The sequence below is a fragment of the Equus caballus genome, chromosome 26 (genome assembly GCF_041296265.1).
Source record: "Equus caballus isolate H_3958 breed thoroughbred chromosome 26, TB-T2T, whole genome shotgun sequence".
In the NCBI taxonomy this organism is placed as follows: Eukaryota; Metazoa; Chordata; class Mammalia; order Perissodactyla; family Equidae; genus Equus; species Equus caballus.
In genome coordinates this window covers 2,246,919-2,274,896 of record NC_091709.1, presented here as the reverse complement: position 1 = coordinate 2,274,896, position 27,978 = coordinate 2,246,919, and positions in this window count along the sequence as shown.

Here is a 27,978-nt window from a genome sequence, read left to right as displayed (position 1 = left end):
TGGTTCCGTCATGCGCGACAGGAGATTCCGGAGTGTACGCCAGGTGGTTCTGGCGTACCCGGCAGGTGATTTTGGCGTGTCCGGAAGGTGGTTCTGGCGAGTCGAGCAGGTGGTTCCGGCGTGCTCGGCAGGTGCTTCCGGGGTCATTGGCACGTAGTTCTGGCATATCTGAGAGGTGGTTCCGGCATGCCCGGGAGGTGATTCCGGAGTGTTCGCCAAGTGTTTCCGGCATGGCCGGCAGGTGATTTTGCATGTCCAGCGGTCGTTCCGGCGGATCGAGCCGGTGGTTCCGGCGTGTCCGGCAGGTGGTTCCGGTCTGTCCGGCAGGTGGTTCTGTGGTGTCCGGCACGAGGTTCAGTCTGAGAGGCTGTGCCGGTATGCCCCTCACGTGATTCCGGCTTGTCCCCGAATTGGTGCTGGTGTAGCGGGCAGGTGATTTTGGCGTGTCCGGCAGGTGGTTCAGGCGAGTTGAGCAGGTGGTTGCAACGTGCTCGGCAGGTGCTTCCGGCGTCTCCGGCACGTGTTTCTGGCACATCTGACTGGTGGTTCCGACATGCCCAAAAGTTGATTCCGGTCTGTCCGGTAGGTGATTCCGGCGTGTCCGGCACGTGCTTGCAGCACGTATGAGAGGTGGTTCCGGCATGCGCGACAGGTGATTTCGGAGTGTCCGCCAGGTGGTTCTGGCGTACCCGGCAGGAGATTTTGGCGTGTCCGGCAGGTGGTTCTGGCGAGTATAGCAGGTGGCTCCGGCATGCTCGGCAGGTGCTTCCGGCGTCTCCGGCACGTGGTTCTGGTGTGTCTGAGAGCTGGTTCCGGCATGTCCGGCAGATGATTCCGGAGTGTCCGCCAAGTGGTTCTGGCATACCCGGCTGGTGATTTGGGCATGTCCGGCAGGTGGTTCCAGCGAGTCGAACAGGTGGCTCCGGCGTTCTTGGCAGGTGGTTTCGGTCTGTCCGGTAGGTGTTTCCGGCGTGTCTGGCACGTGCTTCCGGCACGTCTGAGAGGTGGTTCCGGCATGCGCGACAGGTGATTCCGGAGTGTCCGCCAGGTGGTTCTGGCGTACCCGTCAGGTGATTTTGGCGTGTCCGGCAGGTGTTTCTGGCGAGTCGAGCAGGTGGCTCCGGCATGCTCGGCAGGTGCTTCCGGCGTCTCCGGCACGTGGTTCTGGTGTGTCTGAGAGCTGGTTCCGGCATGTCCGGCAGATGATTCCGGAGTGTCCGCCAAGTGGTTCTGGCATACCCAGCAGGTGATTTTGGCGTGTCAGGGAGGTGGTACCGGTGAGTCGAGCAGGTGGTTCCGGCGTGCTCAGCAGGTGGTTCAGGCGGTTCTGGCAGGTGGTATCCGTCTGTTCGGGGTGTGGTTCCAGCATCTCATGAACACGTTTCTGGCACGTCTGAGATGTGGTTCCAGCCGGCCCGACAGGTGTTTCCGCAGTGTCCGCCAAGCGGTTCTGGCGTAGTTGGCAGGTGATTTTGGCATGACTGGCAGGTGGTTCCAGCAAGCCTGGCAGGTGATTCCAAAGTGTTCACCAACTGGTTGTGGCGTAGCCGGCAGGTGATTTTTGCGTGATCGGCAGGTGGTTCTGGCGAGTCGAGCAGGTGGTTCCGGCGTGCTCGGCTGGTGCTTCCGGGGTCATTGGCACGGGGTTCTGGCATGTCTGAGAGGTGGTTCCTGCATGCCAGGCAAGTGATTCCGGAGTGTTCGCCAAGTGGTTCTGGCATAGTCGGCAGGTGATTTTGGCATGTCCGGCAGGTGGTTCCAGCGATTCGAACAGGTGGCTCTGGCGTGCTCGGCAGGTGGTTCCGGTCTGTCCGGTAGGTGATTCCGGCGTGTCCGGCACGTGCTTCCAGCACGTCTGAGAGGTGGTTCCGGCATGCGCGACAGGTGATTTCTGAGTGTCTGCCAGGTGGTTCTGGCGTACCCGGCAGGTGATTTTGGCGTGTCCGGCAGGTGTTTCTGGCGAGTCGAGCAGGTGGCTCCGGCATGCTCGGCAGGTGCTTCCGGCGTCTCCGGCACGTGGTTCTTGTGTGTCTGAGAGCTGGTTCCGGCATGTCCGGCAGATGATTACGGAGTGTCCGCCAAGTGGTTCTGGCATACCCGGCTGGTGATTTGGGCATGTCCGGGAGGAGGTTCCTGCGAGTCGAGCAGGTGGCTCCGGCGTGCTCGGCAGGTTGTTCAGACGGGTCTGGCAGGTGTTTTCCGTCTGTTCGGGGTGTGGTTCCAGCATCTCATGCACATGGTTCTGGCACGTCTGAGATGTGGTTCCGGACAGCCCGACAGCTGTTTCCACAGTGTCCGCCAAGTGGTACTGGCGTAGTTGGCAGATGATTTTGGCATGACCGGCAGGTGGTTCCAGCAAGCCCGGCAGGTGATTCCGAAGTTTTCCCCAACTGGTTGTGGCGTAGCCGGCAGGTGATTTTTGCGTGTCCGGCAGGTGGTTCTGGCGAGTCGAGCAGGTGGTTCCGGCGTGCTCGGCAGGTGCTTCCGGGGTCATTGGCACATGGTTCTGGCATATCTGAGAGGTGGTTCCGGCATGCCCGGCAGGTGATTCCGGAGTGTTCGCCAAGTGTTTCCGGCGTAGCCGGCAGGTGATTTTGCATGTTCAGTGGTCGTTCCGGCGGGTCGAGCCGGTGGTTCCGGCGTGTCCGGCAGGTGGTTCCGGTCTGTCCGGCAGGTGGTTCTGTGGTGTCCGGCACGAGGTTCAGTCTGAGAGGCTGTGCCGGCATGCCCCTCACGTGATTCAGGCTTGTCCCCGAATTGGTGCTGGTGTAGCGGGCAGGTGATTTTGGCGTGTCCGGCAGGTGGTTCAGGCGAGTTGAGCAGGTGGTTGCGACGTGCTCGGCAGGTGCTTCCGGCGTCTCCGGCACGTGTTTCTGGCACATCTGACTGGTGGTTGCGGCATGCCCAAATGTTGATTCCGGTCTGTCCGGTAGGTGGTTCCGGCGTGCACGGCACGTGGTTCTGGTACGTCTCAGAGGTGGTTGCGTATGCCCAACAGGTGATTCCGGACTGTCCGCCACGTGCTTCTGGCACGTCTGAGAGGTGGTTCCGACATGCCCGGCAGGTCATTTCGGAGAGTCGTCCAAGTGGTTCTGGCGTAGCCCGCAGGTGATTTTGGCGTGTCCGGCAGATGGTTCCGCCGTGCTCGGAAGGTGGTTCAGGCATGGCCGTCACGTGGTTGCAGTCTGTCCAGGACGTGTTTCCAGCTTCTCCGGCAGGTGGTTCTGGTACGTCTGAGAGGTGGTTCCGCCATGGCTGGCAGGTGATCCCGGACTGTCCCCCAGGTGGTTCTGGCATAGCCAGCAGTTGATATTGGCCTGTCCGGCAGGTGGTTCCAGCGAGTCGAACAGGTGGCTCCGGCGTTCTTGGCAGGTGGTTCCGGTCTGTCCGGAAGGTGTTTCCGGCGTGTCTGGCACGTGCTTCCGGCACGTCAGAGGGGTGGTTCCGTCATGCGCGGCAGGTGATTCCGTAGTGTCCGCCTGGTGGTTCTGGCATACCCGGCAAGTGATTTTGGCGTGTCCGGCATGTGTTTCTGGCGAGTCGAGCAGGTGGTTCCGGCATGCTCGGCAGCTGCTTCCGGCGTCTCCGGCACTTGGTTCTGGTGTGTCTGAGAGCTGGTTCCGGCATGTCCGGCAGATGATTCCGGAGTGTCCGCCAAGTGGTTCTGGCATACCCGACTGGTGATTTGGGCATGTCAGGTAGGTGATTCCGGCGAGTCGAGCAGGTGGCTCCGGCGTGCTCGGCTGGTTGTTCAGACGGGTCTGGCAGGTGTTTTCCGTCTGTTCGGGGTGTGGTTCCAGCATCTCATGCACATGGTTCTGGCACGTCTGAGATGTGGTTCCGGCCGGGCCGAGAGGTGTTTCCACAGTGTCCGCCAAGTGGTACAGGCGTAGTTGGCAGGTGATTTTGGCATGACCGGCAGGTGGTTGCAGCAAGCCCGGCAGGTGATTCCGAAGTGTTCCCCAACTGGTTGTGGCGTACCCGGCAGGTGATTTCTGCATGTCCGGCATGGGGTTCTGGCGAGTCGAGCAGGTGGTTCCGGCGTGCTCGGCAGGTGCTTCCGGGGTCATTGGCACGTGGTTCTGGCATACCTGAGAGGTGGTTCCGGCATGCCCGGCAGGTGATTCCGGAGTGTTCGCCAAGTGTTTCCGGCGTAGCCGGCAGGTGATTTTGCATGTCCAGCGGTCGTTCCGGCGGGTCGAGCCGGTGGTTCCGGCGTGTCCGGCAGGTGGTTCCGGTCTGTCCGGCAGGTGGTTCTGTGGTGTCCGGCACGAGGTTCAGTCTGAGAGGCCGTGCCGGCATGCCCCTCACGTGATTCCGGCTTGTCCCCGAAGTGGTGCTGGTGTAGCGGGCAGGTGATTTTGGCGTGTCCGGCAGGTGGTTCAGGCGAGTTGAGCAGGTGGTTGCGACGTGCTCGGCAGGTGCTTCCGGCGTCTCCGGCACGTGTTTCTGGCACATCTGACTGGTGGTTCCGACATGCCCAAAAGTTGATTCCGGTCTGTCCGGTAGGTGGTTCCGGCGTGCACGGCACGTGGTTCTGGTACGTCTCAGAGGTGGTTGCGTATGCCCAACAGGTGATTCCGGACTGTCCGCCACGTGCTTCTGGCACGTCTGAGAGGTGGTTCCAACATGCCCGGCAGGTCATTTCGGAGAGTCATCCAAGTGGGTCTGGCGTAGCCCGCAGGTGATTTTGGCGTGTCCGGCAGGTGGTTCCGCCGTGCTCGGCAGGTGGTTCAGGCATGGCCGTCACGTGGTTCCAGTCTGTCCAGGACGTGTTTCCAGCTTCTCCGGCAGGTGGTTCTGGTACGTCTGAGAGGTGGTTCCGCCATGGCTGGCAGATGATCCCAGACTGTCCCCCAGGTGGTTCTGGCATAGCCAGCATTTGATATTGGCCTGTCCGGCAGGTGGTTCCAGCGAGTCGAACAAGTGGCTCCGGCGTTCTTGGCAGGTGGTTCCGGTCTGTCCGGAAGGTGTTTCCGGCGTGTCTGGCACGTGCTTCCGGCACGTCTGAGAGGTGGTTCCGGCATGCGAGGCAGGTGATACCGTAGTGTCCGCCAGGTGGTTCTGGCGTACCCGGCAGGTGATTTTGGCGTGTCCGGCTGGTGTTTCTGGCGAGTCGAGCTGGTGGCTCCGGCATGCTCGGCAGGTGCTTCCGGCGTCTCCGGCACGTGGTTCTGGTGTGTCTGAGAGCTGGTTCCCGTATGTCCGGCAGATGATTCCGGAGTGTCCGCCAAGTGGTTCTGGCATACCCAGCAGGTGATTTTGGCGTGTCCGGCAGGTGGTTCCGCCGTGCTCGGCAGGTGGTTCAGGCATGGCCGTCACGTGGTTCCAGTCTGTCCAGGACGTGTTTCCAGCTCCTCCGGCAGGTGGTTCTGGTACTTCTGAGAGGTGGTTCCGCCATGGCTGGCAGGTGATCCCGGACTGTCCCCCAGGTGGTCCTGGCATAGCCTGCAGTTCATATTGGCCTGTCCGGCAGGTGGTTCCAGCGAGTCGAGCAGCTGGCTCCGGCATGCTCGGCAGGTGCTTCCGGCGTCTCCGGCACGTGGTTCTGGTGTGTCTGAGAGCTGGTTCCGGCATGTCCGGCAGATGATTCCGGAGTGTCCGCCAAGTGGTTCTGGCATACCCTGCTGGTGATTTGGGCATGTCAGGTAGGTGGTTCCGGCGAGTCGAGCAGGTGGCTCCGGCGTGCTCGGCAGGTGGTTCAGGCGGTTCTGGCAGGTGGTATCCGTCTGTTCGGGGTGTGGTTCCAGCATCTCATGCACACGTTTCTGGCACGTCTGAGATGTGGTTCCAGCCGGCCCGACAGGTGTTTCCGCAGTGTCCGCCAAGCGGTTCTGGCGTAGTTGTCAGGTGATTTTGGCATGACTGGCAGGTGGTTCCAGCAAGCCTGGCAGGTGATTCCAAAGTGTTCACCAACTGGTTGTGGCGTAGCCGGCAGGTGATTTTTGCGTGATCGGCAGGTGGTTCTGGCGAGTCGAGCAGGTGGTTCCGGCGTGCTCGGCTGGTGCTTCCGGGGTCATTGGCACGGGGTTCTGGCATGTCTGAGAGGTGGTTCCGTCATGCGCGACAAGTGGTGTCGGAGTGTCCGCCAGGTGGTTCTGGCGTACCCGGCAGGTGATTTTGGTGTGTCCGGCAGGTGTTTCCGGCGAGTCGAGCATGTGGCTCCGGCATGCTCGGCAGGTGCTTCCGGCGTCTCCGGCACGTGGTTCTGGTGTGTCTGAGAGCTGGTTCCGGCATGTCCGGCAGATGATTCTGGAGTGTTCGCCAAGTGTTTCCGGCGTAGCCGGCAGGTGATTTTGCATGTCCAGCGGTCGTTCCGGCGGGTCGAGCCGGTGGTTCCGGCGTGTCTGGCTGGTGGTTCCGGTCTGTCCGGCAGGTGGTTCTGTGGTGTCCGGCACGAGGTTCAGTCTGAGATGCTGTGCCGGCATGCTCCTCACGTGATTCCGGCTTGTCCCCGAAGTGGTGCTGGTGTAGCGGGATGGTGATTTTGGCGTGTCCGGCAGGTGGTTCAGGCGAATTGAACAGGTGGTTGCGACGTGCTCGGCAGGTGCTTCCGGCGTCTCCGGCACGTGTTTCTGGCACATCTGACTGGTGGTTCCGGCATGCCCAAAAGTTGATTCCGGTCTGTCCGGTAGGTGGTTCCGGCGTGCACGGCACGTGGTTCTGGTACGTCTCAGAGGTGGTTGCGTATGCCCAACAGGTGATTCCGGACTGTCCGCCACGTGCTTCTGGCATGTCTGAGAGGTGGTTCCAACATGCCCAGCAGTTCATTTCGGAGAGTCGTCCAAGTTGTTCTGGCGTAGCCAGCAGGTGATTTTGGCGTGTCCGGCAGGTGGTTCCGCCGTGCTCGGCAGGTGGTTCAGGCATGGCCGTCACTTGGTTCCAGTCTGTCCAGGACGTGTTTCCAGCTTCTCCGGCAGGTGGTTCTGGTACGTCTGAGAGGTGGTTCCGCCATGGCTGGCAGGTGATCCCGGACTGTCCCCCAGGTGTTTCTGGCATAGCCAGCAGTTGATATTGGACTGTCCAGCAGGTGGTTCCAGCGAGTCGAACAGGTGGCTCCGGCGTTCTTGGCAGGTGGTTCCGGTCTGTCCGGTAGGTGTTTCCGGCGTGTCTGGCACGTGCTTCCAGCACGTCTGAGAGGTGGTTCCGTCATGCGCGACAGGAGATTCCAGAGTGTACGCCAGGTGGTTCTGGCGTACCAGGCAGGTGATTTTGGCGTGTCCGGCAGGTGCTTCTGGCGAGTCGAGCAGGTGGCTCCGGCATGCTCGGAAGGTGATTCCGGCGTCTCCGGCACTTGGTTCTGGTGTGTCTGAGAGCTGGTTCCGGCATGTCCGGCAGATGATTCCGGAGTGTCCGCCAAGTGGTTCTGGCATACCCAGCATGTGATTTTGGCGTGTCAGGGAGGTGGTACCGGTGAGTCGAGCAGGTGGTTCCGGCGTGCTCAGCAGGTGGTTCAGGCGGTTCTGGCATGTGGTATCCGTCTGTTCGTGGTGTGGTTCCAGCATCTCATGAACACGTTTCTGGCACGTCTGAGATGTGGTTCCAGCCGGCCCGACAGGTGTTTCCGCAGTGTCCGCCAAGCGGTTCTGGCGTAGTTGGCAGGTGATTTTGGCATGACTGGCAGGTGGTTCCAGCAAGCCTGGCAGGTGATTCCAAAGTGTTCACCAACTGGTTGTGGCGTAGCCGGCAGGTGATTTTTGCGTGATCGGCAGGTGGTTCTGGCGAGTCGAGCAGGTGGTTCCGGCGTGCTCGGCTGGTGCTTCCGGGGTCATTGGCACGGGGTTCTGGCATGTCTGAGAGGTGGTTCCTGCATGCCCGGCAAGTGATTCCGGAGTGTTCGCCAAGTGGTTCTGGCATAGTCGGCAGGTGATTTTGGCATGTCCGGCAGGTGGTTCAGGCGAGTTGAGCAGGTGGTTCCAACGTGCTTGGCAGGTGCTTCCGGCGTCTCCGGCACGTGTTTCTGGCACATCTGACAGGTGGTTCCGGCATGCCCGAAAGGTGATTCCGGTCTGTCCGGTAGGTGGCTCCAGCCTGCACGGCATGTGGTTCTGGTACGTCTCAGAGGTGGTTGCGCATGCCCAACAGGTGATTCCGGACTGTCCGCCACATGGTTCTGGCACGTCTGAGAGGTGGTTCCGGCATGCTCGGCAGGTCATCCCAGAGAGTCCTCCAAGTGGTTCTGGCATAACACGCAGGTGATTTTGGCGTGTCTGGCAGGTTGTTCCGTTGTGCTTGGCAGGTGGTTCAAGCTTGGCCGGCAGGTGGTTCCAGACTGTCCAGGACGTGTTTCCAGCTTCTCCGGCAGGTGGTTCTGGTACGTCTGAGAGGTGGTTCCGCCATGGCTGGCAGGTGATTCCGGACCGTCCCCCAGGTGGTTCTGGCATAGCCAGCATTTCATATTGGCCTGTCCGGCAGGTGGTTCCAGCGAGTCGAACAGGTGGCTCCGGCGTGCTCGGCAGGTGGTTCCGGTCTGTCCGGTAGGTGATTCCGGCGTGTCCGGCACGTGCTTCCGGCACGTCGGAGAGGTGGTTCCGGCATGCGCGACAGGTGATTTCGGAGTGTCCGCCAGGTGGTTCTGGCGTAGCCGGCAGGTGATTTTGGCGTGTCCGGCAGGTGTTTCTGGCGAGTCGAACAGGTGGCTCCGGCATGCTCGGCAGGTGCTTCCGGCGTCTCCGGCACGTGGTTCTGGTGTGTCTGAGAGCTGGTTCCGGCATGTCCGGCAGATGATTCCGGAGTGTCCGCCAAGTGGTTCTGGCATACCCGGCTGGTGATTTGGGCATGTCAGGTAGGTGGTTCCGGCGAGTCGAGCAGGTGGCTCCGGCGTGCTCGGCAGGTTGTTCAGACGGGTCTGGCAGGTGTTTTCCGTCTGTTCGGGGTGTGGTTCCAGCATCTCATGCACATGGTTCTGGCACGTCTGAGATGTGGTTCCGGCCGGCCCGACAGGTGTTTCCACAGTGTCCGCCAAGTGGTACTGGCGTAGTTGGCAGGTGATTTTGGCATGACGGGCAGGTGGTTCCAGCAAGCCCGGCAGGTGATTCCGAAGTGTTCCCCAACTCGTTGTGGCATAGCCGGCAGGTGATTTTGCGTGTCCGGCAGGTGTTTCTGGCGAGTCGAGCAGGTGGTTCCGGCGTGCTCGGCAGGTGCTTCCGGGGTCATTGGCACGTGGTTCTGGCATATCTGAGAGGTGGTTCCGGCATGCCCGGCAGGTGATTCCGGAGTGTTCGCCAAGTGTTTCCGGCGTGGCCGGCAGGTGATTTTGCATGTTCAGCGGTCGTTCCGGCGCGTCGAGCCGGTGGTTCCGGCGTGTCCGGCAGGTGGTTCCGGTCCTTCCGGCAGGTGGTTCTGTGGTGTCCGGCACTAGGTTCAGTCTGAGAGGCTGTGCCGGCATGTCCCTCACGTGATTCCGGCTTGTCCCCGAAGTGGTGCTGGTGTAGCGGGCAGGTGATTTTGGCGTGTCCGGCAGGTGGTTCAGGCGAGTTGAGCAGGTGGTTGCGACGTGCTCGGCAGGTGCTTCCGGCGTCTCCGGCACGTGTTTCTGGCACATCAGACTGGTGGTTCCGGCATGCCCAAAAGTTGATTCCGGTCTGTCCGGTAGGTGGTTCCGGCGTGCACGGCACGTGGTTCTGGTACGTCTCAGAGGTGGTTGCGTATGCCCAACAGGTGATTCTGGACTGTCCGCCACGTGCTTCTGGCACGTCTGAGAGGTGGTTCCAACATGCCCGGCAGGTCATTTCGGAGAGTCGTCCAAGTGGTTCTGGCGTAGCCCGCAGGTGATTTTGGCGTGTCCAGCAGGTGGTTCCGCCGTGCTCGGCAGGTGGTTCAGGCAAGGCCGTCACGTGGTTCCAGTCTGTCCAGGACGTGTTTCCAGCTTCTCCGGCAGGTGGTTCTGGTATGTCTGAGAGGTGGTTCCGCCATGGCTGGCAGGTGATCCCTGACTGTCCCCCAGGTGGTTCTGGCATAGCCAGCAGTTGATGTTGGCCTGTCCGGCAGGTGGTTCCAGCGAGTCGAACAGGTGGCTCCGGCGTTCTTGGCAGGTGGTTCCGGTCTGTCCGGTAGGTGTTTCCGGAGTGTCCGGCACGTGCTTCCGGCACGTCTGAGAGGTGGTTCCGGAATGCGCGGCAGGTGATTCCGGAGTGTCCACCGGGTGGTTCTGGCATACCCGGCAGGTGATTTTGGCGTGTCCGGCAGGTGTTTCTGGCGAATCGAGCAGGTGGCTCCGGCATGCTCGGCAGGTGCTTCCGGCGTCTCCGGCACTTGGTTCTGGTGTGTCTGAGAGCTGGTTCCGGCATGTCCGGCAGATGATTCCGGAGTGTCCGCCAAGTGGTTCTGGCATACCCAGCAGGTGATTTTGGCGTGTCAGGGAGGTGGTACCGGTGAGTCGAGCAGGTGGTTCCGGCGTGCTCAGCAGGTGGTTCAGGCGGTTCTGGCAGGTGGTATCCGTCTGTTCGGGGTGTGGTTCCAGCATCTTATGAACACGTTTCTGGCACGTCTGAGATGTGGTTCCAGCCGGCCCGACAGGTGTTTCCGCAGTGTCCGCCAAGCGGTTCTGGCGTAGTTGGCAGGTGATTTTGGCATGACTGGCAGGTGGTTCCAGCAAGCCTGGCAGGTGATTTCAAAGTGTTCACCAACTGGTTGTGGCGTAGCCGGCAGGTGATTTTTGCGTGATCGGCAGGTGGTTCTGGCGAGTCGAGCAGGTGGTTCCGGCGTGCTCGGCTGGTGCTTCCGGGGTCATTGGCACGGGGTTCTGGCATGTCTGAGAGGTGGTTCCTGCATGCCCGGCAAGTGATTCCGGAGTGTTCGCCAAGTGGTTCTGGCATAGTCGGCAGGTGATTTTGGCATGTCCGGCAGGTGGTTCAGGCGAGTTGAGCAGGTGGTTCCAACGTGCTTGGCAGGTGCTTCCGGCGTCTCCGGCACGTGTTTCTGGCACATCTGACAGGTGGTTCCGGCATGCCCGAAAGGTGATTCCGGTCTGTCCGGTAGGTGGTTCCAGCCTGCACGGCATGTGGTTCTGGTACGTCTCAGAGGTGGTTGCGCATGCCCAACAGGTGATTCCGGACTGTCCGCCACATGGTTCTGGCACGTCTGAGAGGTGGTTCCGGCATGCGCGGCAGGTCATCCCAGAGAGTCCTCCAAGTGGTTCTGGCATAACACGCAGGTGATTTTGGCGTGTCTGGCAGGTTGTTCCGTTGTGCTTGGCAGGTGGTTCAGGCTTGGCCGGCAGGTGGTTCCAGACTGTCCAGGACGTGTTTCCAGCTTCTCCGGCAGGTGGTTCTGGTACGTCTGAGAGGTGGTTCCGCCATGGCTGGCAGGGGATTCCGGACCGTCCCCCAGGTGGTTCTGGCATAGCCAGCAGTTGATATTGGCCTGTCCGGCAGGTGGTTCCAGCGAGTCGAACAGGTGGCTCCGGCGTGCTCGGCAGGTGGTTCCGGTCTGTCCGGTAGGTGATTCCGGCGTGTCCGGCACGTGCTTCCGGCACGTCGGAGAGGTGGTTCCGGCATGCGCGACAGGTGATTTCGGAGTGTCCGCCAGGTGGTTCTGGCGTAGCCGGCAGGTGATTTTGGCGTGTCCGCCAGGTGATTCTGGCGAGTCGAGCAGGTGGCTCCGGCATGCTCGGCAGGTGCTTCCGGCATCTCCGGCACGTGGTTCGGGTGTGTCTGAGAGCTGGTTCCGGCATGTCCGGCAGATGATTCCGGAGTGTCCGCCAAGTGGTTCTGGCATACCCGGCTGGTGATTTGGGCATGTCAGGTAGGTGGTTCCGGCGAGTCGAGCAAGTGGCTCCGGCATGCTCGGCAGGTTGTTCAGACCGGTCTGGCAGGTGTTTTCCGTCTGTTCGGGGTGTGGTTCCAGCATCTCATGCACATGGTTCTGGCACGTCTGAGATGTGGTTCCGGCCGGCCCGACAGGTGTTTCCACAGTGTCCGCCAAGTGGTACTGGCGTAGTTGGCAGGTGATTTTGGCATGACCGGCAGGTGGTTCCAGCAAGCCCGGCAGGTGATTCCGAAGTGTTCCCCAACTGGTTGTGGCGTAGCCGGCAGGTGATTTTTGCGTGTCCGGCAGGTGGTTCTCGCGAGTTGAGCAGGTGGTTCCGGCATGCTCGGCAGGTGCTTCCGGGGTCATTGGCACGTGGTTCTGGCATATCTGAGAGGTGGTTCCGGCATGCCCGGCAGGTGATTCCGGAGTGTTCGCCAAGTGTTTCCGGCGTAGCCGGCAGGTGATTTTGCATGTCCAGCGGTCGTTCCGGCGGGTCGAGCCGGTGGTTCTGGCGTGTCCGGCAGGTGGTTCAGGTCTGTCCGGCAGGTGGTTCTGTGGTGTCCGGCACGAGGTTCAGTCTGAGAGGCTGTGCCGGCATGCCCCTCACGTGATTCAGGCTTGTCCCCGAATTGGTGCTGGTGTAGCGGGCAGGTGATTTTGGCGTGTCCGGCAGGTGGTTCAGGCGAGTTGAGCAGGTGGTTGCGACGTGCTCGGCAGGTGCTTCCGGCGTCTCCGGCACGTGTTTCCGGCACATCTGACTGGTGGTTGCGGCATGCCCAAATGTTGATTCCGGTCTGTCCGGTAGGTGGTTCCGGCGTGCACGGCACGTGGTTCTGGTACGTCTCAGAGGTGGTTGCGTATGCCCAACAGGTGATTCCGGACTGTCCGCCACGTGCTTCTGGCACGTCTGAGAGGTGGTTCCGACATGCCCGGCAGGTCATTTCGGAGAGTCGTCCAAGTGGTTCTGGCGTAGCCCGCAGGTGATTTTGGCGTGTCCGGCAGATGGTTCCGCCGTGCTCGGAAGGTGGTTCAGGCATGGCCGTCACGTGGTTGCAGTCTGTCCAGGACGTGTTTCCAGCTTCTCCGGCAGGTGGTTCTGGTACGTCTGAGAGGTGGTTCCGCCATGGCTGGCAGGTGATCCCGGACTGTCCCCCAGGTGGTTCTGGCATAGCCAGCAGTTGATATTGGCCTGTCCGGCAGGTGGTTCCAGCGAGTCGAACAGGTGGCTCCGGCGTTCTTGGCAGGTGGTTCCGGTCTGTCCGGAAGGTGTTTCCGGCGTGTCTGGCACGTGCTTCCGGCACGTCAGCGGGGTGGTTCCGTCATGCGCGGCAGGTGATTCCGTAGTGTCCGCCTGGTGGTTCTGGCATACCCGGCAAGTGATTTTGGCGTGTCCGGCATGTGTTTCTGGCGAGTCGAGCAGGTGGTTCCGGCATGCTCGGCAGCTGCTTCCGGCGTCTCCGGCACTTGGTTCTGGTGTGTCTGAGAGCTGGTTCCGGCATGTCCGGCAGATGATTCCGGAGTGTCCGCCAAGTGGTTCTGGCATACCCGACTGGTGATTTGGGCATGTCAGGTAGGTGATTCCGGCGAGTCGAGCAGGTGGCTCCGGCGTGCTCGGCTGGTTGTTCAGACGGGTCTGGCAGGTGTTTTCCGTCTGTTCGGGGTGTGGTTCCAGCATCTCATGCACATGGTTCTGGCACGTCTGAGATGTGGTTCCGGCCGGGCCGAGAGGTGTTTCCACAGTGTCCGCCAAGTGGTACAGGCGTAGTTGGCAGGTGATTTTGGCATGACCGGCAGGTGGTTGCAGCAAGCCCGGCAGGTGATTCCGAAGTGTTCCCCAACTGGTTGTGGCGTACCCGGCAGGTGATTTCTGCATGTCCGGCATGGGGTTCTGGCGAGTCGAGCAGGTGGTTCCGGCGTGCTCGGCAGGTGCTTCCGGGGTCATTGGCACGTGGTTCTGGCATACCTGAGAGGTGGTTCCGGAATGCCCGGCAGGTGATTCCGGAGTGTTCGCCAAGTGTTTCCGGCGTAGCCGGCAGGTGATTTTGCATGTCCAGCGGTCGTTCCGGCGGGTCGAGCCGGTGGTTCCGGCGTGTCCGGCAGGTGGTTCCGGTCTGTCCGGCAGGTGGTTCTGTGGTGTCCGGCACGAGGTTCAGTCTGAGAGGCTGTGCCGGCATGCCCCTCACGTGATTCCGGCTTGTCCCCGAAGTGGTGCTGGTGTAGCGGGCAGGTGATTTTGGCGTGTCCGGCAGGTGGTTCAGGCGAGTTGAGCAGGTGGTTGCGACGTGCTCGGCAGGTGCTTCCGGCGTCTCCGGCACGTGTTTCTGGCACATCTGACTGGTGGTTCCGACATGCCCAAAAGTTGATTCCGGTCTGTCCGGTAGGTGGTTCCGGCGTGCACGGCACGTGGTTCTGGTACGTCTCAGAGGTGGTTGCGTATGCCCAACAGGTGATTCCGGACTGTCCGCCACGTGCTTCTGGCACGTCTGAGAGGTGGTTCCAACATGCCCGGCAGGTCATTTCGGAGAGTCATCCAAGTGGGTCTGGCGTAGCCCGCAGGTGATTTTGGCGTGTCCGGCAGGTGGTTCCGCCGTGCTCGGCAGGTGGTTCAGGCATGGCCGTCACGTGGTTCCAGTCTGTCCAGGACGTGTTTCCAGCTTCTCCGGCAGGTGGTTCTGGTACGTCTGAGAGGTGGTTCCGCCATGGCTGGCAGGTGATCCCGGACTGTCCCCCAGGTGGTTCTGGCATAGCCAGCATTTGATATTGGCCTGTCCGGCAGGTGGTTCCAGCGAGTCGAACAAGTGGCTCCGGCGTTCTTGGCAGGTGGTTCCGGTCTGTCCGGAAGGTGTTTCCGGCGTGTCTGGCACGTGCTTCCGGCACGTCTGAGAGGTGGTTCCGGCATGCGAGGCAGGTGATTCCGTAGTGTCCGCCAGGTGGTTCTGGCGTACCCGGCAGGTGATTTTGGCGTGTCCGGCTGGTGTTTCTGGCGAGTCGAGCTGGTGGCTCCGGCATGCTCGGCAGGTGCTTCCGGCGTCTCCGGCACGTGGTTCTGGTGTGTCTGAGAGCTGGTTCCCGTATGTCCGGCAGATGATTCCGGAGTGTCCGCCAAGTGGTTCTGGCATACCCAGCAGGTGATTTTGGCGTGTCCGGCAGGTGGTTCCGCCGTGCTCGGCAGCTGGTTCAGGCATGGCCGTCACGTGGTTCCAGTCTGTCCAGGACGTGTTTCCAGCTCCTCCGGCAGGTGGTTCTGGTACTTCTGAGAGGTGGTTCCGCCATGGCTGGCAGGTGATCCCGGACTGTCCCCCAGGTGGTCCTGGCATAGCCTGCAGTTCATATTGGCCTGTCCGGCAGGTGGTTCCAGCGAGTCGAGCAGCTGGCTCCGGCATGCTCGGCAGGTGCTTCCGGCGTCTCCGGCACGTGGTTCTGGTGTGTCTGAGAGCTGGTTCCGGCATGTCCGGCAGATGATTCCGGAGTGCCCGCCAAGTGGTTCTGGCATACCCGGCTGGTGATTTGGGCATGTCAGGTAGGTGGTTCCGGCGAGTCGAGCAGGTGGTTCCGGCGTGCTCGGCAGGTGCTTCCGGGGTCATTCGCACGTGGTTCTGGCATATCTGAGAGGTGGTTCCGGCATGCCCGGCAGGTTATTCCGGAGTGTTCGCCAAGTGTTTCCGGCGTAGCCGGCAGGTGATTTTGCATGTCCAGCGGTCGTTCCGGCGGGTCGAGCCGGTGGTTCCGGCGTGTCCGGCAGGTGGTTCCGGTCTGTCCGGCAGGTGGTTCTGTGGTGTCCGGCACGAGGTTCAGTCTGAGAGGCTGTGCCGGCATGCCCCTCACGTGATTCAGGCTTGTCCCCGAATTGGTGCTGGTGTAGCGGGCAGGTGATTTTGGCGTGTCCGGCAGGTGGTTCAGGCGAGTTGAGCAGGTGGTTGCGACGTGCTCGGCAGGTGCTTCCGGCGTCTCCGGCACGTGTTTCTGGCACATCTGACTGGTGGTTGCGGCATGCCCAAATGTTGATTCCGGTCTGTCCGGTAGGTGGTTCCGGCGTGCACGGCACGTGGTTCTGGTACGTCTCAGAGGTGGTTGCGTATGCCCAACAGGTGATTCCGGACTGTCCGCCACGTGCTTCTGGCACGTCTGAGAGGTGGTTCCGACATGCCCGGCAGGTCATTTCGGAGAGTCGTCCAAGTGGTTCTGGCGTAGCCCGCAGGTGATTTTGGTGTGTCCGGCAGGTGGTTCCGCCGTGCTCGGAAGGTGGTTCAGGCATGGCCGTCACGTGGTTGCAGTCTGTCCAGGACGTGTTTCCAGCTTCTCCGGCAGGTGGTTCTGGTACGTCTGAGAGGTGGTTCCGCCATGGCTGGCAGGTGATCCCGGACTGTCCCCCAGGTGGTTCTGGCATAGCCAGCAGTTGATATTGGCCTGTCCGGCAGGTGGTTCCAGCGTGTCGAACAGGTGGCTCCGGCGTTCTTGGCAGGTGGTTCCGGTCTGTCCGGAAGGTGTTTCCGGCATGTCTGGCACGTGCTTCCGGCACGTCAGAGGGGTGGTTCCGGCATGCGCGGCAGGTGATTCCGTAGTGTCCGCCTGGTGGTTCTGGCATACCCGGCAAGTGATTTTGGCGTGTCCGGCATGTGTTTCTGGCGAGTCGAGCAGGTGGTTCCGGCATGCTCGGCAGCTGCTTCCGGCGTCTCCGGCACTTGGTTCTGGTGTGTCTGAGAGCTGGTTCCGGCATGTCCGGCAGATGATTCCGGAGTGTCCGCCAAGTGGTTCTGGCATACCCGGCTGGTGATTTGGGCATGTCAGGTAGGTGATTCCGGCGAGTCGAGCAGGTGGCTCCGGCGTGCTCGGCTGGTTGTTCAGACGGGTCTGGCAGGTGTTTTCCGTCTGTTCGGGGTGTGGTTCCAGCATCTCATGCACATGGTTCTGGCACGTCTGAGATGTGGTTCCGGCCGGCCCGACAGGTGTTTCCACAGTGTCCGCCAAGTGGTACAGGCGTAGTTGGCAGGTGATTTTGGCATGACCGGCAGGTGGTTGCAGCAAGCCCGGCAGGTGATTCCGAAGTGTTCCCCAACTGGTTGTGGCGTACCCGGCAGTTGATTTCTGCGTGTCCGGCATGGGGTTCTGGCGAGTCGAGCAGGTGGTTCCGGCGTGCTCGGCAGGTGCTTCCGGGGTCATTGGCACGTGGTTCTGGCATACCTGAGAGGTGGTTCCGGCATGCCCGGCAGGTGATTCCGGAGTGTTCGCCAAGTGTTTCCGGCGTAGCCGGCAGGTGATTTTGCATGTCCAGCGGTCGTTAGGGCGGGTCGAGCCGGTGGTTCCGGCGTGTCCGGCAGGTGGTTCCGGTCTGTCCGGCAGGTGGTTCTGTGGTGTCCGGCACGAGGTTCAGTCTGAGAGGCTGTGCCGGCATGCCCCTCACGTGATTCCGGCTTGTCCCCGAAGTGGTGCTGGTGTAGCGGGCAGGTGATTTTGGCGTGTCCGGCAGGTGGTTCAGGCGAGTTGAGCAGGTGGTTGCGACGTGCTCGGCAGGTGCTTCCGGCGTCTCCGGCACGTGTTTCTGGCACATCTGACTGGTGGTTCCGACATGCCCAAAAGTTGATTCCGGTCTGTCCGGTAGGTGGTTCCGGCGTGCACGGCACGTGGTTCTGGTACGTCTCAGAGGTGGTTGCGTATGCCCAACAGGTGATTCCGGACTGTCCGCCACGTGCTTCTGGCACGTCTGAGAGGTGGTTCCAACATGCCCGGCAGGTCATTTCGGAGAGTCATCCAAGTGGGTCTGGCGTAGCCCGCAGGTGATTTTGGCGTGTCCGGCAGGTGGTTCCGCCGTGCTCGGCAGGTGGTTCAGGCATGTCCGTCACGTGGTTCCAGTCTGTCCAGGACGTGTTTCCAGCTTCTCCGGCAGGTGGTTCTGGTACGTCTGAGAGGTGGTTCCGCCATGGCTGGCAGGTGATCCCGGACTGTCCCCCAGGTGGTTCTGGCATAGCCAGCAGTTAATATTGGCCTGTCCGGCAGGTGGTTCCAGCCAGTCGAACAGGTGGCTCCGGCGTTCTTGGCAGGTGGTTCCGGTCTGTCCGGAAGGTGTTTCCGGCGTGTCTGGCACGTGCTTCCGGCACGTCTGAGAGGTGGTTCCGGCATGCGCGGCAGGTGATTCCGTAGTGTCCGCCAGGTGGTTCTGGCGTACCCGGCAGGTGATTTTGGCGTGTCCGGCTGGTGTTTCTGGCGAGTCGAGCTGGTGGCTCCGGCATGCTCGGCAGGTGCTTCCGGCGTCTCCGGCACGTGGTTCTGGTGTGTCTGAGAGCTGGTTCCGGCATGTCCGGCAGATGATTCCGGAGTGTCCGCCAAGTGGTTCTGGCATACCCTGCTGGTGATTTGGGCATGTCAGGTAGGTGGTTCCGGCGAGTCGAGCAGGTGGCTCCGGCGTGCTCGGCAGGTGGTTCAGGCGGTTCTGGCAGGTGGTATCCGTCTGTTCGGGGTGTGGTTCCAGCATCTCATTCACACGTTTCTGGCACGTCTGAGATGTGGTTCCAGCCAGCCCGACAGGTGTTTCCGCAGTGTCCGCCAAGCGGTTCTGGCGTAGTTGGCAGGTGATTTTGGCATGACTGGCAGGTGGTTCCAGCAAGCCTGCCAGGTGATTCCAAAGTGTTCACCAACTGGTTGTGGCGTAGCCGGCAGGTGATTTTTGCGTGATCGGCAGGTGGTTCTGGCGAGTCGAGCAGGTGGTTCCGGCGTGCTCGGCTGGTGCTTCCGGGGTCATTGGCACGGGGTTCTGGCATGTCTGAGAGGTGGTTCCGTCATGCGCGACAGGTGGTGTCGGAGTGTCCGCCAGGTGGTTCTGGCGTACCCGGCAGGTGATTTTGGTGTGTCCGGCAGGTGTTTCCGGCGAGTCGAGCATGTGGCTCCGGCATGCTCGGCAGGTGCTTCCGGCGTCTCCGGCACGTGGTTCTGGTGTGTCTGAGAGCTGGTTCCGGCATGTCCGGCAGATGATTCCGGAGTGTTTGCCAAGTTTTTCCGGCGTAGCCGGCAGGTGAATTTGCATGCCCAGCGGTCGTTCCGGCGGGTCGAGTCGGTGGTTCCGGCGTTTCCGGCAGGTGGTTCCGGTCTCCGGCAGGTGGTTCTGTGGTGTCCGGCATGAGGTTCAGTCTGAGAGGCTGTGCCGGCATGCCCCTCACGTGGTTCCGGCTTGTCCCCGAAGTGGTGCTGGTGTAGCGGGCAGGTGATTTTGGCGTGTCCGGCAGGTGGTTCAGGCGAGTTGAGCAGGTGGTTGCGACGTGCTCGGCAGGTGCTTCCGGCGTCTCCGGCACGTGTTTCTGGCACATCTGACTGGTGGTTCCGGCATGCCCAAAAGTTGATTCCGGTCTGTCCGTTAGGTGGTTCCGGCGTGCACGGTACGTGGTTCTGGTACGTGTCAGAGGTGGTTGCGTATGCCCAACAGGTTATTCCGGACTGTCCGCCACATGGTTCTGGCACGTCTGAGAGGTGGTTCCGGCATGCCCGGCAGGTCATCCCAGAGAGTCCTCCAAGTGGTTCTGGCATAACACGCAGGTGATTTTGGCGTGTCTGGCAGGTTGTTCCGTTGTGCTTGGCAGGTGGTTCAGGCTTGGCCGGCAGGTGGTTCCAGACTGTCCAGGACGTGTTTCCAGCTTCTCCGGCAGGTGGTTCTGGTACGTCTGAGAGGTGGTTCCGCCATGCCTGGCAGGTGATTCCGGACTGTCCTCCAGGTGGTTCTGGCATAGCCAGCAGTTGATATTGGCCTGTCCGGCAGGTGGTTCCAGAGAGTCGAACAGGTGGCTCCGGCGTGCTCGGCAGGTGGTTCCGGTCTGTCCGGTAGGTGATTCCGGCGTGTCCGGCACGTGCTTCCGGCACGTCTGAGAGGTGGTTCCGGCATGCGTGACAGGTGATTTCGGAGTGTCCGCCAGGTGGTTCTGGCGTACCCGGCAGGTGATTTATGCGTGTCCGGCAGGTGTTTCTGGCGAGTCGAGCAGGTGGCTCCGGCATGCTCGGCAGGTGCTTCCGGCGTCTCCGGCACGTGGTTCTGGTGTGTCTGAGAGCTGGTTCCGGCATGTACGGCAGATGATTCCGGAGTGCCCGCCAAGTGGTTCTGGCATACCCGGCTGGTGATTTGGGCATGTCAGGTAGGTGGTTCCGGCGAGTCGAGCAAGTGGCTCCGGCATGCTCGGCAGGTTGTTCAGACCGGTCTGGCAGGTGTTTTCCGTCTGTTCGGGGTGTGGTTCCAGCATCTCATGCACATGGTTCTGGCACGTCTGAGATGTGGTTCCGGCCGGCCCGACAGGTGTTTCCACAGTGTCCGCCAAGTGCTACTGGCGTAGTTGGCAGGTGATTTTGGCATGACCGGCAGGTGGTTCCAGCAAGCCCGGCAGGTGATTCCGAAGTGTTCCCCAACTGGTTGTGGCGTAGCCGGCAGGTGATTTTTGCGTGTCCGGCAGGTGGTTCTCGCGAGTTGAGCAGGTGGTTCCGGCATGCTCGGCAGGTGCTTCCGGGGTCATTGGCACGTGGTTCTGGCATATCTGAGAGGTGGTTCCGGCATGCCCGGCAGGTGATTCCGGAGTGTTCGCCAAGTGTTTCCGGCGTAGCCGGCAGGTGATTTTGCATGTCCAGCGGTCGTTCCGGCGGGTCGAGCCGGTGGTTCCGGCGTGTCCGGCAGGTGGTTCCGGTCTGTCCGGCAGGTGGTTCTGTGGTGTCCGGCACGAGGTTCAGTCTGAGAGGCTGTGCCGGCATGCCCCTCACGTGATTCCGGCTTGTCCCCGAAGTGGTGCTGGTGTAGCGGGCAGGTGATTTTGGCGTGTCCGGCAGGTGGTTCAGGCGAGTTGAGCAGGTGGTTGCGAAGTGCTCGGCAGGTGCTTCCGGCGTCTCCGGCACGTGTTTCTGGCACATCTGACTGGTGGTTCCGGCATGCTCAGAAGTTGATTCCGGTCTGTCCGGTAGGTGGTTCCTGCGTGCACGGCACGTGGTTCTGGTACGTCTCAGAGGTGGTTGCGTATGCCCAACAGGTGATTCCGGACTGTCCGCCACGTGCTTCTGGCACGTCTGAGAGGTGGTTCCAACATGCCCGGCAGGTCATTTCAGAGAGTCATCCAAGTGGGTCTGGCGTAGCCCGCAGGTGATTTTGGCGTGTCCGGCAGGTGGTACCGCCGTGCTCGGCAGGTGGTTCAGGCATGGCCGTCACGTGGTTCCAGTCTGTCCAGGACGTGTTTCCAGCTTCTCCGGCAGGTGGTTCTGGTACTTCTGAGAGGTGGTTCCGCCATGGCTGGCAGGTGATCCCGGACTGTCCCCCAGGTGGTTCTGGCATAGCCTGCAGTTCATATTGGCCTGTCCGGCAGGTGGTTCCAGCGAGTCGAGCAGGTGGCTCCGGCATGCTCGGCAGGTGCTTCCGGCGTCTCCGGCACGTGGTTCTGGTGTGTCTGAGAGCTGGTTCCGGCATGTCCGGCAGATGATTCCGGAGTGTCCGCCAAGTGGTTCTGGCATACCCTGCTGGTGATTTGGGCATGTCAGGTAGGTGGTTCCGGCGAGTCGAGCAGGTGGCTCCGGCGTGCTCGGCAGGTGGTTCAGGCGGTTCTGGCAGGTGGTATCCGTCTGTTCGGGGTGTGGTTCCAGCATCTCATGCACACGTTTCTGGCACGTCTGAGATGTGGTTCCAGCCGGCCCGACAGGTGTTTCCGCAGTGTCCGCCAAGCGGTTCTGGCGTAGTTGGCAGGTGATTTTGGCATGACTGGCAGGTGGTTCCAGCAAGCCTGGCAGGTGATTCCAAAGTGTTCACCAACTGGTTGTGGCGTAGCCGGCAGGTGATTTTTGCGTGATCGGCAGGTGGTTCTGGCGAGTCGAGCAGGTGGTTCCGGCGTGCTCGGCTGGTGCTTCCGGGGTCATTGGCACGGGGTTCTGGCATGTCTGAGAGGTGGTTCCGTCATGCGCGACAGGTGGTGTCGGAGTGTCCGCCAGGTGGTTCTGGCGTACCCGGCAGGTGATTTTGGTGTGTCCGGCAGGTGTTTCCGGCGAGTCGAGCATGTGGCTCCGGCATGCTCGGCAGGTGCTTCCGGCGTCTCCGGCACGTGGTTCTGGTGTGTCTGAGAGCTGGTTCCGGCATGTCCGGCAGATGATTCTGGAGTGTTCGCCAAGTGTTTCCGGCGTAGCCGGCAGGTGATTTTGCATGTCCAGCGGTCGTTCCGGCGGGTCGAGCCGGTGGTTCCGGCGTGTCTGGCTGGTGGTTCCGGTCTGTCCGGCAGGTGGTTCTGTGGTGTCCGGCACGAGGTTCAGTCTGAGATGCTGTGCCGGCATGCCCCTCACGTGATTCCGGCTTGTCCCCGAAGTGGTGCTGGTGTAGCGGGATGGTGATTTTGGCGTGTCCGGCAGGTGGTTCAGGCGAATTGAACAGGTGGTTGCGACGTGCTCGGCAGGTGCTTCCGGCGTCTCCGGCACGTGTTTCTGGCACATCTGACTGGTGGTTCCGGCATGCCCAAAAGTTGATTCCGGTCTGTCCGGTCGGTGGTTCCGGCGTGCACGGCACGTGGTTCTGGTACGTCTCAGAGGTGGTTGCGTATGCCCAACAGGTGATTCCGGACTGTCCGCCACGTGCTTCTGGCATGTCTGAGAGGTGGTTCCAACATGCCCAGCAGTTCATTTCGGAGAGTCGTCCAAGTTGTTCTGGCGTAGCCAGCAGGTGATTTTGGCGTGTCCGGCAGGTGGTTCCGCCGTGCTCGGCAGGTGGTTCAGGCATGGCCGTCACGTGGTTCCAGTCTGTCCAGGACGTGTTTCCAGCTTCTCCGGCAGGTGGTTCTGGTACGTCTGAGAGGTGGTTCCGCCATGGCTGGCAGGTGATCCCGGACTGTCCCCCAGGTGGTTCTGGCATAGCCAGCAGTTGATATTGGCCTGTCCGGCAGGTGGTTCCAGCGAGTCGAACAGGTGGCTCCGGCGTTCTTGGCAGGTGGTTCCGGTCTGTCCGGTAGGTGTTTCCGGCGTGTCTGGCACTTGCTTCCGGCACGTCTGAGAGGTGGTTCCGGCATGCGCGACAGGAGATTCCGGAGTGTACGCCAGGTGGTTCTGGCGTACCCGGCAGGTGATTTTGGCGTGTCCGGCTGGTGCTTCTGGCGAGTCGAGCAGGTGGCTCCGGCATGCTCGGCAGGTGCTTCCGGCGTCTCCGGCACTTGGTTCTGGTGTGTCTGAGAGCTGGTTCCGGCATGTCCGGCAGATGATTCCGGAGTGTCCGCCAAGTGGTTCTGGCATACCCAGCAGGTGATTTTGGCGTGTCAGGGAGGTGGTACCGGTGAGTCGAGCAGGTGGTTCCGGCGTGCTCAGCAGGTGGTTCAGGCGGTTCTGGCAGGTGGTATCCGTCTGTTCGGGGTGTGGTTCCAGCATCTCATGAACACGTTTCTGGCACGTCTGAGATGTGGTTCCGGCCGGCCCGACAGGTGTTTCCGCAGTGTCCGCCAAGCGGTTCTGGCGTAGTTGGCAGGTGATTTTGGCATGACTGGCAGGTGGTTCCAGCAAGCCTGGCAGGTGATTCCAAAGTTTTCACCAACTGGTTGTGGCGTAGCCGGCAGGTGATTTTTTCGTGATCGGCAGGTGGTTCTGGCGAGTCGAGCAGGTGGTTCCGGCGTGCTCGGCTGGTGCTTCCGGGGTCATTGGCACGGGGTTCTGGCATGTCTGAGAGGTGGTTCCTGCATGCCCGGCAAGTGATTCCGGAGTGTTCGCCAAGTGGTTCTGGCATAGTCGGCAGGTGATTTTGGCATGTCCGGCAGGTGGTTCAGGCGAGTTGAGCAGGTGGTTCCAACGTGCTTGGCAGGTGCTTCCGGCGTCTCCGGCACGTGTTTCTGGCACATCTGACAGGTGGTTCCGGCATGCCCGAAAGGTGATTCCGGTCTGTCCGGTAGGTGGCTCCAGCCTGCACGGCATGTGGTTCTGGTACGTCTCAGAGGTGGTTGCGCATGCCCAACAGGTGATTCCGGACTGTCCGCCACATGGTTCTGGCACGTCTGAGAGGTGGTTCCGGCATGCCCGGCAGGTCATCCCAGAGAGTCCTCCAATTGGTTCTGGCATAACACGCAGGTGATTTTGGCGTGTCTGGCAGGTTGTTCCGTTGTGCTTGGCAGGTGGTTCAGGCTTGGCCGGCAGGTGGTTCCAGACTGTCCAGGACGTGTTTCCAGCTTCTCCGGCAGGTGGTTCTGGTACGTCTGAGAGGTGGTTCCGCCATGCCCGGCAGGTGATTCCGGAGTGTTCGCCAAGTGTTTCCGGCGTAGCCGGCAGGTGAATTTGCATGCCCAGCGGTCGTTCCGGCGGGTCGAGTCGGTGGTTCCGGCGTTTCCGGCAGGTGGTTCCGGTCTCCGGCAGGTGGTTCTGTGGTGTCCGGCATGAGGTTCAGTCTGAGAGGCTGTGCCGGCATGCCCCTCACGTGATTCCGGCTTGTCCCCGAAGTGGTGCTGGTGTAGCGGGCAGGTGATTTTGGCGTGTCCGGCAGGTGGTTCAGGCGAGTTGAGCAGGTGGTTGCGACGTGCTCGGCAGGTGCTTCCGGCGTCTCCGGCACGTGTTTCTGGCACATCTGACTGGTGGTTCCGGCATGCCCAAAAGTTGATTCCGGTCTGTCCGTTAGGTGGTTCCGGCGTGCACGGTACGTGGTTCTGGTACGTGTCAGAGGTGGTTGCGTATGCCCAACAAGTGATTCCGGACTGTCCGCCACATGGTTCTGGCACGTCTGAGAGGTGGTTCCGGCATGCCCGGCAGGTCATCCCAGAGAGTCCTCCAAGTGGTTCTGGCATAACACGCAGGTGATTTTGGCGTGTCTGGCAGGTTGTTCCGTTGTGCTTGGCAGGTGGTTCAGGCTTGGCCGGCAGGTGGTTCCAGACTGTCCAGGACGTGTTTCCAGCTTCTCCGGCAGGTGGTTCTGGTACGTCTGAGAGGTGGTTCCGCCATGCCTGGCAGGTGATTCCGGACTGTCCTCCAGGTGGTTCTGGCATAGCCAGCAGTTGATATTGGCCTGTCCGGCATGTGGTTCCAGAGAGTCGAACAGGTGGCTCCGGCGTGCTCGGCAGGTGGTTCCGGTCTGTCCGCTAGGTGATTCCGGCGTGTCCGGCACGTGCTTCCGGCACGTCTGAGAGGTGGTTCCGGCATGCGCGACAGGTGATTTCGGAGTGTCCGCCAGGTGGTTCTGGCGTACCCGGCAGGTGATTTATGCGTGTCCGGCAGGTGTTTCTGGCGAGTCGAGCAGGTGGCTCCGGCATGCTCGGCAGGTGCTTACGGGATCTCCGGCACGTGGTTCTGGTGTGTCTGAGAGCTGGTTCCGGCATGTCCGGCAGATGATTCCGGAGTGCCCGCCAAGTGGTTCTGGCATACCCGGCTGGTGATTTGGGCATGTCAGGTAGGTGGTTCCGGCGAGTCGAGCAGGTGGCTCCGGCGTGCTCGGCAGGTTGTTCAGACGGGTCTGGCAGGTGTTTTCTGTCTGTTCGGGGTGTGGTTCCAGCATCTCATGCACATGGTTCTGGCACGTCTGAGATGTGGTTCCGGCCGGCCCGACAGGTGTTTCCACAGTGTCCGCCAAGTGGTACTGGCGTAGTTGGCAGGTGATTTTGGCATGACCGGCAGGTGGTTCCAGCAATCCCGGCAGGTGATTCCGAAGTGTTCCCCAACTGGTTGTGGCGTAGCCGGCAGGTGATTTTTGCGTGTCCGGCAGGCGGTTCTGGCGAGTCGAGCAGGTGGTTCCGGCGTGCTCGGCAGGTGCTTCCGGGGTCATTAGCACGTGGTTCTGGCATATCTGAGAGGTGGTTCCGGCATGCCCGGCAGGTGATTCCGGAGTGTTCGCCAAGTGTTTCCGGCGTAGCCGGCAGGTGATTTTGCATGTCCAGCGGTCATTCCGGCGGGTCGAGTCGGTGGTTCCGGCGTTTCCGGCAGGTGGTTCCGGTCTCCGGCAGGTGGTTCTGTGGTGTCCGGCATGAGGTTCAGTCTGAGAGGCTGTGCCGGCATGCCCCTCACGTGATTCCGGCTTGTCCCCGAAGTGGTGCTGGTGTAGCGGGCAGGTGATTTTGGCGTGTCCGGCAGGTGGTTCAGGCGAGTTGAGCAGGTGGTTGCGACGTGCTCGGCAGGTGCTTCCGGCGTCTCCGGCACGTGTTTCTGGCACACCTGACAGGTGGTTCTGGCATGCCCGAAAGGTGATTCCGGTCTGTCCGGTAGGTGGTACCAGCCTGCACGGCATGTGGTTCTCGTACGTCTCAGAGGTGTTGCGCATGCCCAACAGGTGATTCCGGACTGTCCGCCACATGGTTCTGGCACGTCTGAGAGGTGGTTCCGGCATGCCCGGCAGGTCATCCCAGAGAGTCCTCCAAGTGGTTCTGGCATAACACGCAGGTGATTTTGGCGTGTCTGGCAGGTTGTTCCGTTGTGCTTGGCAGGTGGTTCAGGCTTGGCCGGCAGGTGGTTATAGACTGTCCAGGACGTGTTTCCAGCTTCTCCGGCAGGTGGTTATGGTACGTCTGAGAGGTGGTTCCGCCATGGCTGGCAGGTGATTCCGGACCGTCCCCCAGGTGGTTCTGGCATAGCCAGCAGTTGATATTGGCCTGTCCGGCAGGTGGTTCCAGCGAGTCGAACAGGTGGCTCCGGCGTTCTTGGCAGGTGGTTCCGGTCTGTCCGGTAGGTGTTTCCGGCGTCTCTGGCACGTGCTTCCGGCACGTCTGAGAGGTGGTTCCGGCATGCGCGGCAGGTGATTCCGTAGTGTCCGCCAGGTGGTTCTGGCATACCCGGCACGTGATTTTGGCGTGTCCGGCAGGTGTTTCTCACGAGTCGAGCAGGTGGCTCCGGCATGCTCGGCAGGTGCTTCCGGCGTCTCCGGCACTTGGTTCTGCTGTGTCTGAGAGCTGGTTCCGGCATGTCCGGCAGATGATTCCGGAGTGTCCGCCACGTGGTTCTGGCATACCCAGCAGGTGAGTTTGGCGTGTCAGGGAGGTGCTACCGGTGAGTCGAGCAGGTGGTTCCGGCGTGCTCAGCAGGTGGTTCAGGCGGTTCTGGCAGGTGGTATCCGTCTGTTCGGGGTGTGGTTCCAGCATCTCATGAACACGTTTCTGGCACGTCTGAGATGTGGTTCCGGCCGGCCCGACAGGTGTTTCCACAGTGTCCGCCAAGTGGTACTGGCGTAGTTGGCAGGTGATTTTTGCGTGATCGGCAGGTGGTTCTGGCGAGTCGAGCAGGTGGTTCCGGCGTGCTCGGCAGGTGCTTCCGGGGTCATTGGCACGTGGTTCTCGCATATCTGAGAGGTGGTTCCGGCATGCCCGGCAGGTGATTCCGGAGTGTTCGCCAAGTGTTTCCGGCGTAGCCGGCAGGTGATTTTGCATGTCCAGCGGTCGTTCCAGCGGGTCGAGCCGGTGGTTCCGGCGTGTCCGGCAGGTGGTTCTGGTCTGTCCGGCAGGTGGTTCTGTGGTGTCCGGCACTAGGTTCAGTCTGAGAGGCTGTGCCGGCATGTCCCTCACGTGATTCCGGCTTGTCCCCGAAGTGGTGCTGGTGTAGCGGGCAGGTGATTTGGGCGTGTCCGGCAGGTGGTTCAGGCGAGTTCAGCAGGTGGTTGCGACGTGCTCGGCAGGTGCTTCCGGCGTCTCCGGCACGTGTTTCTGGCACATCTGACTGGTGGTTCCGGCATGCCCAAAAGTTGATTCCGGTCTGTCCGGTATGTGGTTCCGGCGTGCACGGCACGTGGTTCTGGTACGTCGCAGAGGTGGTTGCGTATGCCCAACAGGTGATTCCGGACTGTCCGCCACGTGCTTCTGGCACGTCTGAGAGGTGGTTCCAACATGCCCGGCAGGTCATTTCGGAGAGTCGTCCAAGTGGTTCTGGCGTAGCCCGCAGGTGATTTTGGCGTGTCCGGCAGGTGGTTCCGCCGTGCTCGGCAGGTGGTTCAGGCAAGGCCGTCACGTGGTTCCAGTCTGTCCAGGACGTGTTTCCAGCTTCTCCGGCAGGTGGTTCTGGTACGTCTGAGAGGTGGTTCCGCCATGGCTGGCAGGTGATCCCTGACTGTCCCCCAGGTGGTTCTGGCATAGCCAGGAGTTGATGTTGGCCTGTCCGGCAGGTGGTTCCAGCGAGTCGAACAGGTGGCTCCGGCGTTCTTGGCAGGTGGTTCCGGTCTGTCCGGTAGGTGTTTCCGGAGTGTCCGGCACGTGCTTCCGGTACGTCTGAGAGGTGGTTCCGGAATGCGCGGCAGGTGATTCCGGAGTGTCCACCGGGTGGTTCTGGCATACCCGGCAGGTGATTTTGGCGTGT